The sequence below is a fragment of the Nannospalax galili genome, unplaced genomic scaffold, assembly GCF_000622305.1.
Source record: "Nannospalax galili isolate Female #2095 unplaced genomic scaffold, S.galili_v1.0 scaffold302, whole genome shotgun sequence".
In the NCBI taxonomy this organism is placed as follows: domain Eukaryota; kingdom Metazoa; phylum Chordata; class Mammalia; order Rodentia; family Spalacidae; genus Nannospalax; species Nannospalax galili.
This window is the reverse complement of record NW_008350120.1, coordinates 5,230,262-5,242,173: the sequence shown is the minus strand read 5'-3', so window position 1 is coordinate 5,242,173 and position 11,912 is coordinate 5,230,262. Positions and strand designations below refer to the sequence as shown.

The window sequence follows — 11,912 nt, the reverse complement described above, 5'->3', positions numbered from 1 at the left end:
GATGCTGTGCTTTCATGTGACCCCCAAAGTTGATGCATTAGAAACTGTTTTAGTTATTTTTTCTTATTGCTGTGACAAAATACCTGAAAAAGGTAACTTAGAGAAGAAAGGGTATTCTAGTTGTGATAAAATATGCTGAGCAAAAGCAGCTTAGGGAAGGAAAAGGTTTGTTTCAGTTTACACTTCCAGGTCCCTGAGCTCAGTTGGGAAGTGAGGAAGAAGCCATGGAGGAATGTTTTCAGGCTGGCTTGTGTCTCCTCTCAGTCAGCTTTCCTCTCACAGTCTTGGCCATAAGCCAATCTGATCTGGGGAATTCCTCAGCTGAGGCTCCCTCTTGCCAGGTGACTCTAGGTTGTGTCAGGTTGAAAGTAAATACTAGCCCAGCACGTAAGACTATACTTTCAGGGATCATTTGTGCAGTTCGTCACTGGAGATGTTTCTCTGACTGTGTAGAGTACCAGAAACCACGAGGAGGAGCCGTAACATTCTGTCCTGAGCGTGAAGCTGGCTCTTGGTGTTGCTTTGCTGCAACTGCCATCGGTCATTGATGATGGTTCTTCTCTCCTTTGGGAGAGTAGAGGGAGAGGATGCGGTCTGAGTGGTTAAAAAATAAACTAGCCACCACAAAGGGCTCACTTTGGCTCGTAGTTCGAGGGCACAGTCTGCCACAGCGGGGAAGGAACGCAGCAGAGGTCTGAAAAGTGAGGCATCTCAAGGTGCTGAAAGCTGCCAGTGCAATGTCACTTCTCTGCATGCTATGAGGCCGTAAGGAAAGGTGAAGCCCATCCTAGGCCTGCCCATAGAAGCGCCTACTTCCTCAGTTTTGTGAAAGGACATGAACACATGCCGCTCTGCTGTCGCAGTGCCCGTGGCCACTGAGAGAGCTCCTGAGGCAGATCTTACCCCAGCACTGCCGGTAGGTCATGGGAATTCCTTACATGCCAGGCAGCTCTCTGTGGCTGTGACAAGCAACGAAGACAAAGCAGCTGAGGGAGGGAAGGTTCTTCTGCCTCTGGGTCTCAGAGGTTCTGGTCCATGGCATGTTGACTCTGTATTCAGTAACAGCAAAGCTGCTCATGGCAACTGGGGGGAAGGGAGATGGGTTGCCCAGCATCCCCTTTAGTAGCCATGCCCCCAGAGATCTACCTTCCTTCTACTAGCCCCACCCCCTGACACACTCCAACCCTCCCAATGGCACCATAGCTAGAGACCAAGCCTTCAGCATCAGCCATGAGGAACCTGAAGACCTAAATCATAGTGTCTTCGGAGCACACGTTTTCAAGTCTGGAAACTCGGAATCTGTGGGACCAATAGGATGTTGTGTAGACCTTCCATCTGTTTCATTTTCTACTTTGGACAAAAAAGAATAAAATACCACTTAAATTTTTTGTTTATAGAGCAAAATTTATTTATTTTTATTTAAAAGATTGTTATTTTCAATTTTATGTGTACAAGTGTATTGCCTGCATATATGTAAGTGCACCCACGTCATGCAATGCCTGAGGAGGTCAGAAGAGGGAATTGAATTCCCCCAGAACTGGAGTTACAGAGGTTGTAAGCAGTCATGTGGGTGCTAGAATTCGAACCCTGGTCCTCTGCAAGAACAGCCAGTGCTCTTAACCACTGAGCCATCTCTCCCTAGAGAAAAATTTATAATCACATTAAGATCCTTGTTACCACGTAAAGTTCTCAAGGGCAGGTTGCTCATGGCTGCTCATAGTTCATAGCCAGTGTAGCTGGTGCATGGCTAGGATTTGGTGCAATATCTGTGGGATGACTGTGGTGACAGTAAGTCTCAGTGGGCGTCTAGGTGGAAGGTTGCAGGGATATGTGATTATCATCATGGTGGAACCAGGAACACTGAGGGGACACAGAAGCCAGTGAGGAGGGTGAAGGATCACTCACTCAGACCTCTCCAGGGTCCTCCAAAGCTATGCTGCTGCTACCAAATGCTGTTAGAAATATCACTCCCTAATTTTGCACATGTACCACATAAAAATTTAAGGTCCCTAAATCGCCAAGGAAGACTACCTGGTAAGTATGGAAGCTTTAAATTCATACCTGTAAAAACGGTATTTAAACCCTTCACGTGAGTCTGTGTGTGACAGATACTTGGCCGTTTGCCTGCTTTTTTGTGTTCACTGAGCTCTGTGCCAGTGGACACAGATGTGCCTGCTGTCTCCTCAGCTTCCAAGCACTAGTATTTGGCAAGGACAGGAAACTGTTATGTAATGAGTCCCCCAGCCCCCTTCTCAAGTTTAGCCTAAAGTCTTTTTAGTTTGAATCCGAAACCTTTGTAGAGAGCCAGAGTGCTTTACTGAGTTACATTTCTATTAGACTGCATTTAGGGAATACCAGCCGGTAGGGAATTTGTGTGTGTAGTTGCATGTGCTGTGTGCATGTGTGCATGCACATATATATACACAAACATGTATATACACATAAGACTTAAATGAATAACGTTTTGCAAAATTAACAATTCTTTAAGTAAATATGATTGTATTTCTAATTGCTTTTTATACCCTTGAAAAGGTGACAGCTGTTTCAGTTCTGTGTCAAGGCCATTTTAGATCACAGAACTGAGGAGCATATCTGTGAATCCAGCAGCCAGTCTGGCGCACACAGTGGAGGTCTTGTTCTGGCTCTAGCCGGCACACTGAGCAGTTGATCTTGGCCCACCGTTTTTTATGGAGCTGTTGCCTCCATTGTAGACTCAAAATGGCATCCACATGTCTGAGCTACAACCTTCAACCAGAACCCTCCTAAAGTACCAACAGCGATTTGGGGGAACAGGGCTTTTAGCTCTCTTGTGCTTGAGAAAAACTTGCCTAAACAGCTAAGTTGTAGGACTGTCAAGCGCATCACCAAGCTGCTGTGCACTAGGCTCCCCAAGGAACCTGGCTCCTGGAACTGACTCCATTCGTGGACGTCTGGTTTTCCCGGGTTCCTGTTGGCATCTATCTGGATGGAAGAGTCCATAGAGCCATAGAGGTGTGGATGAAAAGTGCTCCTCTTCCTCAAGCCTTTCTCCCCTGGTCATTTGCAAAATGTTTTGTCCCTTAGGGTCTTCGTGTTAGAGATCCTGACCCCTTGATCATGATGTTTCATTCTGGAACCCAGATGGCATTTAAAGTGTATGTGGCATCCAGTCAGGAGGTGCTAGGGAAGTGCTCACACCCATGTTGCTCAGTGCTTGGTGCTAAGTGAGCTGGTGTTTCTCCAGCTGCCCAGATGTAGGCCTGTGACTCCCCTGGTTCCATTACTTCCTCCTTTGTTCCTGGGGCCCGTCCACAGAGATGTAACCCAGGCCATGTGCTGTGCCCACAGATGGCATGCCAGCAGAATATCCTTGTCTGAGCTACAAGCACGTGACTCTGGAAATTCTGCTGCGTGGAGTGCTGGCTGTACTCGGTCCAGCTGGGGTCTTGTTGCATCTGTCTTTGGGGAAGTCTCTGGAGTACTTACTTGTGACTAGAATGGTGGAACATTCCTCTGCTTCTGACCACGTGCGAGGTCCAGGGAAACAAGTTGCTCCTTGTCCAGGACATGGCTTCTATCCATTCTACTTCATAACCTGGCCACAGGTCAGTTGCCTGCATGGGCCACGTCTTTCCTCACACAGAGGCCCCACAGGAGGTACTCGACGCAGGCTGTGCAGCGAGAGCACTAGATTCTTTTTTCAGCAGCCCCCCGAGGTCGCGTGCTCAGCCTTAAGCAGAGCAGATGGGACGCAGTGCTTGTTTCCAGTGCACGTGTCCTATGGGAGCCACTTCTGTGTCTGGGCAAAGGCCTCCTTTATTATAACCAAAATGGGCCTTCTTCGACCAGTCCCTGTGACAGTCCTGACACAGTCTTGCAGGAGGGACTCCTGCTTCTGTCTGACAGGCCTGCAGTTCGGGAAAGAGCTGGCTGGTTTGTGCTTGGCTTTTGTTTCTTGTACCTTCCCCAGTTTGTCTTAGCGTGCAGTGAAGGTCTTCTCACGTCCCAGCTGCCTGCCTATGCTTGCAACACAGTGATCAGACTTTTCAGTCGTGGTGATCAGCAGTGACCCTCATCGATCCTGTAATAGCCATCACTGATCCTGTGTGGCCAGAATTGCTCCTATGTGGCCACCTTAGCCCTGTGAGGCCATCTCCACCCTGTGCAGACAGCATTGACCTTGTGTGGTTATCTCAGCCTTGTATGGCCAACTCTACGTGGACAGCATTGACTCTGGGTGGCAAGTGCGATCCTGGGTGGCTTATTCTGCCCTATGTAGCCATCTTGTCCCTGGGTGGCCAGCCCAGGCCCTCCACTGAACATAGGAGGGGCTGGGCCACAGACAGTCTTTGCATGGCCTCCCTCATAGCAACTCATTCAGCCCATATTAATTAAGTGCTTGGTGTTGCTGGTTACTGAGCATGGGACGCTGAGCAAATGAGCTCAGCTCTAAGAAGGAGGCGCTCAACCTTCCCTCACCTAGTGGGCCATACTCAAATGCTCTCACAAAACTCTCTAATCCTGTAACAACACTCCTTGCAATCATTCATTTTCCCTGGGTTCTTAAGTACTGCAACCAAGCTTTCCAAAGGCCTGATATTTTATATAAAGTTAGTTTCTACTATTTATTTTTAGCTTGTCAGTTTGCAAACCATGTGCTGTTTGTCCTCAGCTTTGTCACGAATGCACTTGATGAACAAACTTTTTAATAGTTAAGCCAAATTGTTGGTACAAATGTCTGTCTGCCCGTGGTCCTATGTGGAGCCTTGTGGCAGACCTGGACATTTCCCTCCACGGAGATGCCAAATGCCCATGGACCTTTCATATGATCTGTTATCCCTGTTACGCTGGGAGCTTGAAAATAAGAATCCATTTAATGGTGGATGATGGTTATGGTTTGTGGTGCTATTTTGGTAGAGGGACACATTAGAAGGTAGGGCCTAGCTAGAGGGGGGATGTCACTGAGAGAGCCCCTGGAAATCACACCTTTTCCCCGGCTTCTCTGTTTCCTGGCCTCTGTGAGGTGAGCATCTTTGCTCTGTCATACCCTCTGCTGTGAGGCTTCACCTTCCCACAGGCCAAGTGACTGGTTCGAAATCTCCGAACCTGTGAGCTCAAAGTAAATCCTTTGCCCTTTAATTTGATTGCTCAGTTATCTGTCAGCTCAATGAAGAACTGACAGTCGCTTTAATTAGACGTCAGGTGGTTTGTGCTCATTGACTGTTTGTTAGTCTATTGTAACAGGGCTCTAGGGTATAGAGCAATCAATGGAATCTCATACATTGCCCAGTAAATGTGTGCTGTCTTTGCTCAGGGAGAGGGAGACGTAATGGAGACCACCATCACTGTCATGAGGGGGATGGCCACACTCCCACCCAAGCCTGGACCCTTTCCTGGATATTCAGAAGAAGCCAGAAACTTCACAGCGTAGTGTGTTCAGAAACCAGAAGTTGGGGTCTGAGGGAGAGTTTCTATAAGAGATTAATTCCAAAGATACAGTTATTAGTGGACAAGCCAAACCGCCAAGGTAAAGTTTAGATCCTTCTAGTTACAATTGAGCTGGAGGAATTCAGAGCCTTGTTCAATGGGAAGAGACTTGGTTTCCAGCCCAAGAGCTGAGTTTGAGAATAAGCCTAGTGGAGCTCGTAAGATGCTCCTGGCAGGCCCCTTGGTAGGAATGTGCCTACTCACCAAGGTATATGCCCCAGTGTGCTTTCCTGGCCTCAACTGAGAAGTACAGCTGTGCAGTTGGGCTTATATATCCTCAGACAAGCCTCTCTATCAGTTCTTTGAGGTGAGTTTGTGTGAAGGAGCCATGGTGGGGTGGAACTGGGCTTTGGATGAACTTGGTCAGGAGGTGATTGCAGGTAAAAAGGTGTCTGTCACCTTCATCATCATTATCATCATCATCATCATCCTAGTGACTGATGGAAAAACCACATGGAGAAAACATCCTGCTTCAGTTCCGATCCAACCTAAGCAGACACCAGCACTGTGTAAGGGCTCAGCTGGAATGCCCTTGGAAATGGCATTTTGGTAAAGTTCTCAGTAAAGAGTGGGTTTGTTACCAACCCCTGAACCTCTCTGGGGGATGTTATCCAGTACTGTGTGCAGACAGTTTTTGATCATCACAGCTGGGAGCTACTGGTACCTCATGGTAGAACACAGGGAGTTTCTGGAATGTCCTGTGATAGTGTCCACAGCAAATCACACAAACTTGAATGCCATAAGTGTTGCTGTTGAGACATCCTGATACAAGGTGCTGCTGGAGACACCAGAGTGAAGGGAGAAGAAACAGAGGAAGACAGGCTGTCAGTCACCTGTGAGGGAGGGAGGGTGCCAGGTAAATGGAAAGGGGGCTAGATGTGGCCCCATGTGCTTGAGGGATCTTTTATTTAGGAGGAAATAGGGACAGGACAGTGTTTGGAAGTGTCAACAAGAGCCAAGGACTCAGGAGGCTAAAGTGTGTCTGCAGGGCTGGGCCTTCTGTTGAGATAGACATCCTGTCAAGGAGAGAAGCTCAGGAAGTAAACAACTCAGCTGCTTCAGGAAGTCCCCAAAACTGACCAGGTGCACTAGCCCCACCTGCCCCAAGCTTATATAATGGGCTCCAGAGAGACTCAGACCAGCCAGTTGCCTGGAAGAGACACCTGCACTGCCAAGCTTTTGTGAATTGTTACCATGCTGGGCTGTGCCTTTGGTGTGCAGCCGTCTTTGAGTCATTTCTGTTCCTGTAAGTAATCCCTCACCCATGCTCCTGTAAGAAACCTCAGTAAAACTCATTGGCTCACTAAGTTGGACTTTGTATCCTTTGATCTGTCATCAGTCCCCTATCTGGGGCAAGTAGACATTTGTTCATAGGTCTCCCCAGGAATAGTGTCACACAGAGGTGTCCCAGGGAGCACACCTACACACAGCCTGGGCGCAGCACTGAGCAAGAGGGAGGGTGCGTCTTAAGGGTGGAAGCTGATGGCCAGCGACTCTGGCTAGGGCTGAAGAGATGAGGCAGCAGGATGTGACCAGGTGTGGATACGCACCTGCAGACAGATCTCTAGAGATGAGAGTTGGAGGATGTGCAAGGTCAGTGAGCACAGCCTGCAAGTGCTGGGGCTAAGCTTGGAGACCGTGAGTAGGGGGAGCCCACAGCTTTCCTAACACACTTACCCTGACTGCCCTCACCGCCTCTGTACAGCCATTAGTGATGCATTTGGAAAACGCTGGACTGTGATAATATAGACGACAGAGATGGTGATGGAATCCATGAGCAGTAGGGAGCGCACTGGGGCTGCTACGAGGTGGGCAGTGGTGACAATGGGTGTGTGCTAAATTTTCCTTAAGGCACTAATGGTATGAATTATTTAGAGGATTTCATGGTCTTGAATATCTTTTCAGTCTTCTACAAGTCAACGAAGTTATTATAAAATATACCATGTAGGTGGAAAAGTGCTTTAAACGGTGTACAGTGTAATAATGAATTTCAACTAAGAATGTGTACCCCATTCCTATTAACCCCACCCCCATTTCTTCCACACAGTCCTTGGCTCCTTGCTTTGCCTCAGTTTTAGCACCAGTTCACCAATTACACCTGCTAGTGAACTGGTGTAATAAAAGTAGGTCAATCAGTTAAAAATGGGGGCCTGGAGAAAGGCTCAATGGAGTGGTTAGGATCATGTGCTGCTCTTCTAGAGGGCCTGTATTCAGTTCCCAGGAGCCATGTCCGGTGGCTCAACCAGCTTTAACTCTAGCTCCTAGTGCCTCTGGCTTTCAAGGGCACCTGCACTCACACATACCCTCACACAGACACATACATATGAACACGATTAAAAATAAATCTTTGAAAAAGCAGGTCTGGTTGGACTTCATATTAATGGAGTCATGTGGTTTTGTCCTACCTAGTATGACGTGACTGAGGTTAACTGTGATGTGTGACATGGTAGTTCACCTTCCTTTCCACATCGTACTTCATTTCTGTAGAGTAGTTTTCTCTGAACATACCAACATACACTTATCCATTCTCCTGCTGATCCCTATTTGGGTTATTTCCAGGTTCTGGGTATTTACACAAAAGTGCCCCAAGCGGGAAACCCAAACCTTTCTTTTATAAGGATCTTGGTACACAGATGCATGGGATTAGTTAGGGAACGCATGAAAAGTGGAATTTCTGGGCAGAGGGGCATTCGAACGTGTACTGCAATAATCCAACATATTTCCAGAATGTGTGTGACTGCTCATATCCGCCAGCAGGAGGTAAATTTCAGTTTCTCTATACATAGTCTTGTCAGTGGGAGTGGGGTGGAGTATTTATTGAGTTTATTTTCTTATTTTTTAAAAGGATAGGAATTTGTTCTTTATTTTGTCTATATTTTCTTTGAAACTGAAGTAGTTTCCTTGAAAGATATAGCAGTAGTGGCTAGTTCCCTTTATACTGTCACAGTGAAATTTAGCCATTTTTCTCACTTAAAATTTGTGTTTCCCTACACAGTAAAGGAAAGGAACATTGAAGCAGAACCTGACCCAGGACTGGCTGAGGTCAGGTAGAGCCTGACCCACTCCCAGCACTGGCTGAGGTCAGGTAGAGCCTGACCCACTCCCAGCACTGGCTGAGGTCAGGTAGAGCCTGACCCACTCCCAGGACTGGCTGAGGTCGGGTAGACTCTGACCCACTCTGGCTGAGGTCAGGTAAAATCTGACCCGCTCCCAGCACTGGCTGAGGTCAGGTAGACTCTGACCCCCTCCCAGCACTGGCTGAGGTCGGGTAGACTCTGACCCCCTCCCAGCACTGGCTGAGGTCAGGTAGACTCTGACCAGATCCCAGCACTGGCTGAGGTCGGGTAGACTCTGACCCCCTCCCAGTACTGGCTGAGGTCTGGTAGACTCTGACCAGCTCCCAGCACTGGCTGAGGTCGGGTAGACTTTGACCCCCTCCCAGCACTGGCTGAGGTCAGGTAGAGCCTGACCCGCTCCCAGCACTGGCTGAGGTCGGGTAGACTCTGACCAGCTCCCAGCACTGGCTGAGGTCGGGTAGACTCTGACCTGCTCCCAGCACTGACTGATTAGGGACAGAGTGGCAAAAGTTTCCTCTGCTTTCCCACACCCAGGTTGTGGTAAAACTTCAGGTCATTCTTTGAAAATATAATAGTATGATAAAAAGAGGCCACCAGTTCTCATCCAGGGAAAGGGGTTGAGAGGGCATTTCATACCAGAAGTACTTTTTGAAGACTACCAGTTCATCAGGATATTTTCCTCCTACAAATTAGTTTTAGGGAGGGGGTGTTGGATGATTGGGCGTGGAACACAAGTGGACCCAGAGCTCACAACAGGGGTGTCAAAGACAATGGAGCAGAGATGTATGTATGAAGAGATAGTGTCCACAGAGTTTCTAGGTTTGGTTAAAGACAAAAAGATAGAAACACAAGAATCTCAAGGAATGCTAAATAGGAAAAATGGAAATCAAACCTTGTATTGGCCGCTCGTACTGAAATCTAGGCATAAATGAAAAAATGTTAAAAAGAAGCCAGAGAAAAATGGCGTGCTACATACGGCGTGTTACATACAGAAAGTGCTTATATAAATGTTAGTAAAAACAGCCGAGCAAGGTCAGAAGACAGAGGAATAAGTTTTAAAGTGAGGGAATGAAGTCTGTCAACCTAGAATTTCTTTCTTTTGTTTTTGAGATCTTAAACTTGCTACATAGCTGAGAATGATCCTGTTTTTCCTGCCTCTGCCTCCCAAGAGCTGAGATTACAGGATTGCATCACCATGCCCAGTCTGCAAAACTACTCTTAAATATTGAAAGCAAAGAGATAATCCAGGGCTGTTCTGTCCAGTTCAGCAGCTGCTCTGAAAGCCTGTGCCCAGAGTTTTGCCAGTGTGAGTGGAGATGTTGGTGTACACACACTACATCTCAGACTGTGGAGAAAATCGGTGACTGTGTCAGTAATGACTTCACACTTCCTGCATGTTGAAGTGAATCTGTTTTGCGTATATATTTTTTTAAAGATTTATTTTATGTTATGTGTATGAGTGTTTGCCTGCAGGTATGTAAGCCAACACGTGTGTACGGTGCTGGTCAAGGGCATGGGAACCCCAGGAGCTGGAGTTAGAGATGGCTGTTAGACACCATGTGGGTGCTGGGAACTGAATCCAGGTTCTCTTCAAGAGCAGCAAATGTTCTAAACCACTAAGTCATCTCTCCCAGCCCCTATTTTGCATATCTTAATTAACTAAAGATGCTCATAATACTGTAGAAGAAGGTGAAAGATGTTGCAGATAATTTTATTTCTATCATTGAAGTACTAAGATAATTTAGCATAGCAGACTCATACTACAAAAATGCAAAAGAAAGTTCTGGCTAAAGAGAAATAACAGACAGTAATTGAATTTAGAAGATTTAGTGAGGAAGTTGTAGGCAAACAGAAAAGAATACATCAATATTCTTCCTCTACATTTAAAAAAATTATTTATTTAATAACCATATAATTAGAAGAGGCATTTCATTACAACAGCATTGACATATTCAATAACAATTTCCAGAGCTAAGATGCTTCTCTTTCACAATTGGCTGTAAATTTTTAGGTTTACAGTTGAATTAATAGTTATACAATATTGTACTCCATATAAACCCTATAAGACATAAAATTAAATGAGGTTTTAAACTTTAAAAAAGATCTCCATTTCATTATTAAAATACATAGTTTCATACAGAAAAATTCATTTTTAATAGAGTTGACACTAAGATGCACATGCATTTCTAATCTCTATATATCTGATTATTACTAGTCACTGTCAATTACTTTATGAGCTCCTTGGCACGTGAGCCTGGATATAAAGTTATCAGGTAGATTTCAATGGTAATGTTTTTCACATCTACTAATTATTAAGGAGCAAATTTTTATGCTTTGAAGAATTTTTAAAAAAAATGTATTTATACACCCACCTTCCAGGTAGCACCCTCCCATAGCATCCCTCCCCCGACTAGAGCCCTTATACTCTGAAATCATCTATATACTCCCATCCCCACTAGTACCCTCGCATAGCCCCACACCCCACTGGAGTCCATTCACTTGGTCATCCCACTGGGTTGTCAGTGTCCCCAGTCATTTTCCAGTGCAAGTCTGTCCACTGAGTCTAGTCAGCCAATCCAGAGTCCCTTGTTTTAGGAAGATCAGCTCTTCTTCACCTAGCAGCAATCAGTTGCCAATATTTCTTCAGATAAGATTGGCATCTGCTGTTCATTTTCCCAGTTCTATGCTGGGTTACTATGTGGGAATCCTTTTGGCCACCCTGGCCAACAACTCAAAAGAAGGTACTGCCTGTCTGGCAATAGCCTTTAGCTATACATATGGACTCTTATGAAATTATATTGGCTCCTTTAATATTTGGTTATACTTTCCTTTTGGGTGTTTAAGGCCATACAGTTGGTCCAGATAAACCAATTTATTTTTATTCTTAAGATCATTTGAGGATCTGTTCCTCAGGGGTCACATGGGCTTGGGAGAGCCCCTGGCTCCTCTCTTTTACCAGTTCTGCCTTTGTGAAGAAAGGTCCTGCTCGACCATGGTTGGCTTTGCTTGGAAGCATGGAGGACATGATTCCTCTATGTTGACTCTCCTCTCTATAGACTGGACACTGGTTCAAGTCCATCTGGTGGGGTCTCCTTAGCCTCAACGCAGTCACTCCAATATAAAATCAAAAGAGAGAACCAGAAGCTTAGAAGAACCAGCTTTTCATGCCCCAAAAATAAACCACAAAGACACATAAAGTTCACAAAAAGGAGCAGACATAAACTTGAAGGTCTGAGTCTCACACAAGAATCAGAAACTATAAAAGAAATTCACATGTCAGAATCACAGAGAAAAACTAATAACATGAAAAACCAAAATAATATATCCCCACCAAATACCAACAGTCCTCTAGAGGAGTACAATGAGAAC

The 11,912-nt window shown here is 45.9% G+C and overlaps 1 non-coding gene across 1 annotated transcript; it reads left to right on the top strand.

The window, feature by feature from the left end:
- The first annotated feature begins 389 nt into the window (after positions 1-389).
- Positions 390-603, top strand: LOC115072734. Its single transcript, XR_003851758.1, has one exon. It is a non-coding gene; the product is annotated as a small nucleolar RNA U3 (small nucleolar RNA).
- The last annotated feature ends 11,309 nt before the right edge of the window (positions 604-11,912 follow it).